The following is an 8,091-nucleotide window of genomic DNA, read 5'->3' on the forward strand; positions in this document are numbered from 1 at the left end:
TCCCAAAAATAAATTCAGTGTGTTTAAAGTTGAAGTTATCATTAACATACTCAGGAGATGGAAAGCCCCTGGATACGATGGAATAACTGCTAAGATGATACTGGCTGAAATGAAAAAACCCAGAGTACTTACAGGATTATTTTGTAGGATATGGCAAAAAAAATGAGACGACTGATTGCAATAATTACAGAGGTATCAAACTTACATCAATTGTCATAAAAATATATAGCGTGCTTATTATAAAGAGACTCATGAGAAAGATTGATGAAAAGCTGAGAGATGAACAGGCAGGATTTAGAAAAGGTGGAAGCTGTACTGACCACATTTTAATTTTGAGACACGTTGGACAGCATTGTGTAGAATATAGAAATCCACATTTGATGGCACTTTTGGACTATGAAAAGTCTTCGATAGTGTGCACCGACCAATTTTGTGGAGAGTCGATTGCTATTACGGTGTTCCTCTTAAATATGTAAATTTGATTAAGTCTGTTCATGAGCATAGTAAGTGCAAAGTTAATGTTAACGCACCACTATCAAATAAATTTCCAGTGAACAGCGCAGTACTCCAAGGGAATGTGTTGTCGCTTATTTTGTTTATCCTCATGGGCTTTGTGATGCATAGAACATTTAGAGATGGTAGACAAGGACTTGACTGGATCGGTAATAGGAAATTAGCAGACTAGAGTATGCTGATGATGATGTCACTATTAGCAAAACACCCCAGGATTTGCAGTGCTTGGTTACCAGAATGCATGGAATATCACACGAGGTTGGGTTCAAGATACATAGAAAAAAGACAGAGATGATGAGAACGGAATATACAATGGAAGATGAAATATCATTGGAAGGAAAAAGGATTAATGAGGTAGAATCATTTAAGTGTTTAGAAAATATGATCTCCAATATATGATCATTATAAGTTGAGTTTAGTAAAAGTTTGAAAAAAGCAAGACAAACGATGGCATGATTAGATAAAATTTGGAAATCAAATCGCCAGAAACTATATATAAAATTCAGAATATATATTAGTTTAATGAGGTTTATGTTACTATATAGACGTGAGTCGTGGTATGACAATGAAACTACCTCCAACAAATTCTGCAGAATTGAGAACAAAGCCATCAGAAGAATATTGGAAGTTAAATGATAGGGTAGGATTAAAAATGAAACTATAAGAGATATTACTCGAGTGCCATATGTTGATAAGATCATGGTGAGGGGTGGCTGGAGATGGTTTAGGCATGCTCTTTGCACCCTGAAAGAGAGATTAGTTCACCAAACGTTTATCTGGGCTCCACAAGGCACCAGAAGAGTTGGAAGACCCAAGCCTGCATGGCTGAGAACTAGGAAGCATGAAGTGGATGATGAGGGGAGAAATATTGAATTAGAAGCTCAAGATAGAGACGACTGGCGGAATCTAGCCGGGGCCCATTTCCACCATAAGAGTAGGAGATGATGATGATGTAAATCATCGAGTACAGTTCCCGAAGAAGAGTATATCATAGAGTCAGAGCACGGATTAAGATAAAGTGAAAAGAGATTTCTGATTTCTGCATTTAGATTATCCTGATATTTCACTGATTACTCCAGTTACTAACCAATTCCGTACCTGTGTTAAATGTAATTCTATCTCAATATCATATTATGCATAAAAAAATAAAATAAAATAGAGATGAATAATACTTATACTGCAATATCTTATTTCTTAGACAAGCGGTAGGTCAAACGAATCGAGCCATGCTATTTTTAACCTATTGTATTTGTTTCTTATTCAGCAGAACATCCATTGAGGGAAGCTACCGACAGATGAGGAGGCCTTCTTGGTATACGAACTATACTATCGCTCAGGTACGTTGGAGATTTTGATTATGATACCTGATTTCGTAGAGTCTATTTCTATAGAAATCTGTAAGTTTTGGCAGTTTCTCTTACTTCTCTTCATTAGCTCTCGTCCACACCTATTGAAAAGCTCACTTAAACCTATATTGGTTTTATTTCTTTAATATTTACTTATAAAAAGTATCTTGGGAGTTTTTTTTATTCCAACTGCAGCCACATTATTATTATTATTATTATTATTATTATTATTATTATTATTATTATTATTATTATTATTATTATTATTATTATTATTATTATCGTAATTAATTTTGTGTAAACTATAGAAAAGTAATTTTTTGGCAAAAAAGTGCGCGTGCTTTAGCCCCAACCCCCAGTTACTCCCACGCCTTTGGCCCGATATGGTCTTTCTAAATATTTTATGCATTATTAGTACTACAGGTAAACTTATAAGGCGGTAATTTTTCAGGTCTTTTGTGTATAACGTTTTGTTAATTAGTATGAGGATAAAATTTTTCCAAGCTGTAGGTGTAGAGAATTCTTGCAGCCAGTTTTACAACGATGTAATCTCCTGCATTTATTATCAGATCAATTGTTAGTCGATTTTCTGCTGCATTGTCACTTTTCATGCCTTTAATGCTATCTTTATTTCTACTTTTACGTTTGCTACAGGCTCAGAAGTTTCATCATTTTTATTTGCAAGTTATTTTTTGTATATGACTATTATATAGTATCATATAGACATCCTCTGCAATTTTTATCCTGTTGATAATATCTCCATTTTCATCCATTAAAGGAAGAATCTGTTGGCTCTCTGTTCTAAATCTTCTTTTCCTCAATTTAATGCTTCTTTATATATATATATATATATATATATATATATATATATATATATATATATATATATATACATATATATATATATATATATATATATATATATATATATATATATATATATATATATATGTGTGTGTGTGTGTGTGTATACATATATATTTATATATATATATATATATATATATATATATATATATATATATACTGTATATATATACATACATACATATATATATATATATATATATATATATATATATATATATATATATATATAACCTATATATATGTGTGTGTATACATATATATTTATATATATATATATATATATATATATATATATATATATATATATATATATATATATATGTGTGTGTGTGTGTGTGTGTGTGTGTGTGTATACATATATATTTATATATATATATATATATATATATATATATATATATATATATATATATATATATATATACACATATATATATATATGTATATGTATATATATATATATATATATATATATATATATATATATATATATATATATATATATATATATATGTGTGTGTGTGTGTGTATGTGTGTGCTTTTATATCAATGAAAGTTTTCAGTCATTAGCACTATACTTGAATTTATATTAGGTTGAAGACCTCTTGATTGGAGTTTTATTAACAATTCACTTTGCATATGTCAAGACAAATATGTCAATTCATTTATTAGCTTACATAAATTTAAATTTGCAGAGGCATTTGTGAATTTTGAAATTAATCCACTATTGAACTGCAACGCTGCTATGCAATAAGTCATTTACTTGAAGTGGTAACAATTTCCTTTATAATATCTTCTATTTCTCTAAATTTATTCTGAATATTGATGATATTCAGGAGAAAATCTAATTTGCATTAAAGATTTAACATCATATGCAAGTCAATATTTTACTGATGTGGATAATTGGGGAAATTATCGATATCTTAACATTTTCCAAGGAACCCTCTTTAGTGATTAATGTTTTTCTCAATACATATCGAAAGCGTAAGGTCGATATTACCTGATTAATTATGTTTCCATTTCAAGTTTCCTTTCTTGAGTTTCATTTAATTTTCTGCAATGATTTATTTTCTTCGTATAAGAAGTTGAGTTCATAGAAGATTTTCTATCGGTTATTATGATATTTATCTACAATTCATTTAAAACATAACCTTTGGTATTTCTCTTCACAAATAATTTCAGAGCATTGAGCGCCACTAGCAGTACACTGATTCTTTTTTTTTCTTCTTCTTCTTCTTCTTTCTCGATTTCTTTTCGTTCTTCTTTGCTCCTTGAATGAGGCCACTCGAAAAAGAGCCGACCCTATGGCCAGGCCGCTGAATAGAATTTTGAAAGAATTTCTCTTATCTTTCAAGGCAGATCAAAAATAGGGAAACGTTAAAAGGACGGAAATGGATTTCTCACGTTCTTTTTATTCAGCGAAAAGTTTTTTTGGTATAGGACCTGGCCATTTCTTATGGGTGATTTAGTGGGGATTGATTGAAAGGTTCAAGGAAGAAAGTTCTCCATTTACGGTAATATCTTTAAGAGATCTAGGAACGCACCACAAACGGTGGTAATTCAACACTAATGTGAAGAGAATCAGAGAATTTAATATGATACAAGGTTATCGGAACTGATGAAATCTCAAAATTTAAATCTAACAACACAAATGTACGCGTAGGAATTTTCACACAATTTATATGATTAATTCCTCAGACAAAATACGTGGACGAGGGTAAAAGATACGAAACAAATACGTATGTTGAGCTTGTATTTTCGATCATGATAACAGTCAAAACGAACAATGACTTTTCATTGCATCCGGTTGCAACCAAAAACATAGACGATGTATTTTCTCCTGAAATTGGTATTTATTCTCAAACTTAGTCCTGTGAGCCTAGTTGATTATGCAACATAAGTTCAACAAAAGAAGTATTCTGCGCGTGGAATGCCTTATAAAAGCGTATACTCGGTTGCAAATTACGAATAGCATTACATGACATAATTGGGTCTCTGCAGTCAGTTCTTGAATGCATACTGACAGTCACCAGTACTGTAGCTAGTTTTGCATGGCGGAATCTCGGAAAATTTGCGGCAGGAGACATAATTTATTTAGTTATTTTAAGATGCAAAGGGTTAGTGTTAATTTTGGAACATGTGGAAATAGAATAGTGGGTGTAGGTAAGTATTGTGACGGTGCCGAGTGAGGGTTGTGAACTCAAAGGCAGGATGCAATCAACTGAGTTATTTATTAAGGAACACTCTTCTTTATATACAAAACCTCAAGGCAACAGGACATGACCTGCTCGAGAGACAGACAATGTTACAGAGCAAAACGGAGACATGATCATTCAGGTTCTTTTTAGTGCGAGGGAAGAGCGCAGATACAAGAATAATATATACAAAATAATTATGTACAATTGTGTGACACACGGTTGGTACATGGCTCCCCCCCTAAAAATGACCTACTGTACATGTTAAATAGGGCGCCCTGATCTAGAGAGGCGAACTGTCGGCGGGTCATCTGGCAGAAGATAAGCAGGTTTTAGACGATCAATGGAGACCCAGTCTTCTTTGCCCCGAATGTTTAGTAGGAATGCTTTCGGACTGCGTCGGATCACAAGGAAAGGGCCCGTGTAAGGGGGCGTTAGTGGTGGCTTGCTAGTGTCGTTGCGCAGGAACACGTGCGTTGCAGAGTGCAAGTCCGTTGGTATGTGATGCTTCGCTGGGGGCTTGTAAGTCTGGCGGCACGAAGTAAATTTTCCCACGACGTGAAGTATGCGCTGGAGATCGTCGGAGGAGGTTGTAGAAGGAAAAAATTCGGCAGGGACGACCAACGGGTCACCATACACCATTTCAGCTGCTGAGACGTCAAGGGTGTCTTTAGGAGTGATCCTTAGTCCCAGGAGGACCCAGGGAAGCTGAGTAAACCAGTTGCAATCCTTGCAGCGGGACATCAAAGCTGCTTTGAGGGTGCGATGAAAACGTTCAACCATTCCATTGGGAGCGGGGTTGTAGGCTGTTGTCTGATGTAGGGTGATGCCCAGGAGATTCGCTAATGACGTCCACAATTGAGAGGTGAAAGTGGTTCCCCTGTCAGAAGTAATATGCTCAGGGATACCGAATCTGGAAATCCATCCAGAGAGTAAGGCAGATGTACATGAGGCGGACGTTGCAGTTTCCATGGGAATGGCTTCAGGCCAACGAGTGGAGCGGTCGATGACGGTAAACAGGTAACCATGTCCTTGTGATGTGGGTAGGGGGCCTACAGCGTCGACGTGAATGTGTGCGAAACGACGCTGAGATTGAGGAAAGTTGCCCATTCCTGAATCCGTGTGTCGATGTACTTTGGAAGTTTGCCAAGAAGTACAGGCGCGCACCCAGTCCTTAGCATCCTTAGAAATGCCGTGCCAAATGAACTTTACCTTCAGCGGCTGTGCAGTAGAATGGCACGAGGGATGTGAAAGGCCGTGAATAAAATCAAACACCTGTCGGAGCATGGGAGCAGGAATCCAAGGTTGCGGTCTACCAGTACTGACGTCACTGAGGAGGGTGGTGTTGGAGTCTTCGAGGGGAAAATCTTCCCAACGGAGGGACGTGCAGGATGTCCTACAAGCTTGATACTTTGGATTCTGTCATTGGGCTTCAGCCAGGGCGTTGTAATCCAATCCCAGTTGAACGGGAGCCAACGTGTTTCTTGACAGGGCATCGGCAACGGGATTCATTTTCCCAGGGACGTATTGGAGGGTGCAATTGTATTCAGCCACGGCGGAGAGATGTCAGCGGTGACGGGCGGACCAGGCGTCAGACTGTCGAGTGAAGGCGTGCACCAGAGGCATGTGGTCTGTGCGAATCACGAAGGGCGTACCTTCTAAGAAATGGCGAAAGTTACGGACTGCCAAGTGCACCGCCAGCAATTCTCGATCGAAGGTAGAATAACCTGATTCGGCCTTGGACAGTTTTCTGCTGAAGAAGGCCAATGGGCGGGGCGAGCCTTTGACCACCTGCTCGAGTACTGCACCAATAGCGACGTAGATGGCATCGGTGGAGAGAAGGAGAGGGGCGTGTGGGATAGGAGAAGTGAGAGCCGCAGCAGTTTATACGGCCTTCTTTGCATTGCAGAAGGCTGCTTCTTGAAGGGGACCCCACTTCAGGTCCTTTGGCTTGCCCTTGAGGGAGGCGTAGAGGGGAGCAAGAGTAGCGGCAATGGCTGGCAGAAAACGGTGATAATAGTTGATCATGCCCAAGAATTCCTGCAGAGCTTTGACGGTCGAGGGTGCGGGGAAGTTATGAACGGCTGCTACCTTCTCAGGGAGGGGATGGACTCCTTCAGAAGTGATACGGTGCCCTAAGAACGACACTTCGTTGGCGCCAAAGGTACGCTTGTCGTACCGGACTACAAGGCCGTTTTGTTGCAGGCGGTCGAGCACGATGCGCAGATGACGGAGGTGTTCCTCTTTTGAGGAGGAGAACACAAGTATGTCGTCCACATAACATGCACAGAAAGGGAGGTCCCCTAAGATGTTATCCATGAGACGTTGAAACGTTGCCCCAGCATTAGGAAGGGAAAAAACAGGAGTAATTGAAGGTGTATGTACCAAACGGAGTGGTGATGGCGGTCTTGGGGATGTCTTCTGGGTTCATAGGCACCTGATAATACCCCTTCAGGAGGTTGAGCTTAGAGAAAACCTTCGCTTTGTGCAGGTAGGAGGTCACGTCGGCAATGTTTGGGAGAGGGTAGTGATCCGGTTCTGTTTGCATGTTCAGGCGCCTGTAATCCCCGCACGGACGGAGGGAGCCATCTTTCTTCAGAACGATGTGTAAGGGTGACGACCATGGGCTGGAGGCCTTTTGCAAAGGCCCATTTTCTCCCTTTCGGCGAACGTCTGTTTGGCGGCTGCCAATTGTTCCGGTGCCAGACGTCTCGTTATGGTGATAAATACCGTGCTTGGCAGGAACCGTGGGCGTTTGGCGAAGTTCTGGACGGAAAACTTCCGGGTACGACGTGAGGAGGTGGGCGTAGGCATCCGTGGGTACGCTGATGTGGAGAGCGAGGTTAGAGGGGGCGGGTTGAAGAGGTGTCGACAAGTACGAGTCTGCGTTGACCAATCGTCGGTGCGCGACATCGACCAGAAGGTGAAAATGAGAGAGGAAATCCGCACCGAGGATTGGCATTGTGACGTCAGCAATGAGAAACTTCCAATTGAATTTACCGTTTCCGAACGATAATGTGAGGTTCTCGTAACCATAGGTGGGTATCGCAGATCCGTTGGCAGCTACCAAGCAGACGTCGGCAGATGTAGACAGACTACGTCGTGCCTTGAAGAGTTTCCTTGGCAAAAGAGAACGACAAGCACCCGTGTCTACCAAAAATCGCACG

This window comes from Palaemon carinicauda, chromosome 6 (genome assembly GCF_036898095.1).
Source record: "Palaemon carinicauda isolate YSFRI2023 chromosome 6, ASM3689809v2, whole genome shotgun sequence".
NCBI lineage: Eukaryota > Metazoa > Arthropoda > Malacostraca > Decapoda > Palaemonidae > Palaemon > Palaemon carinicauda.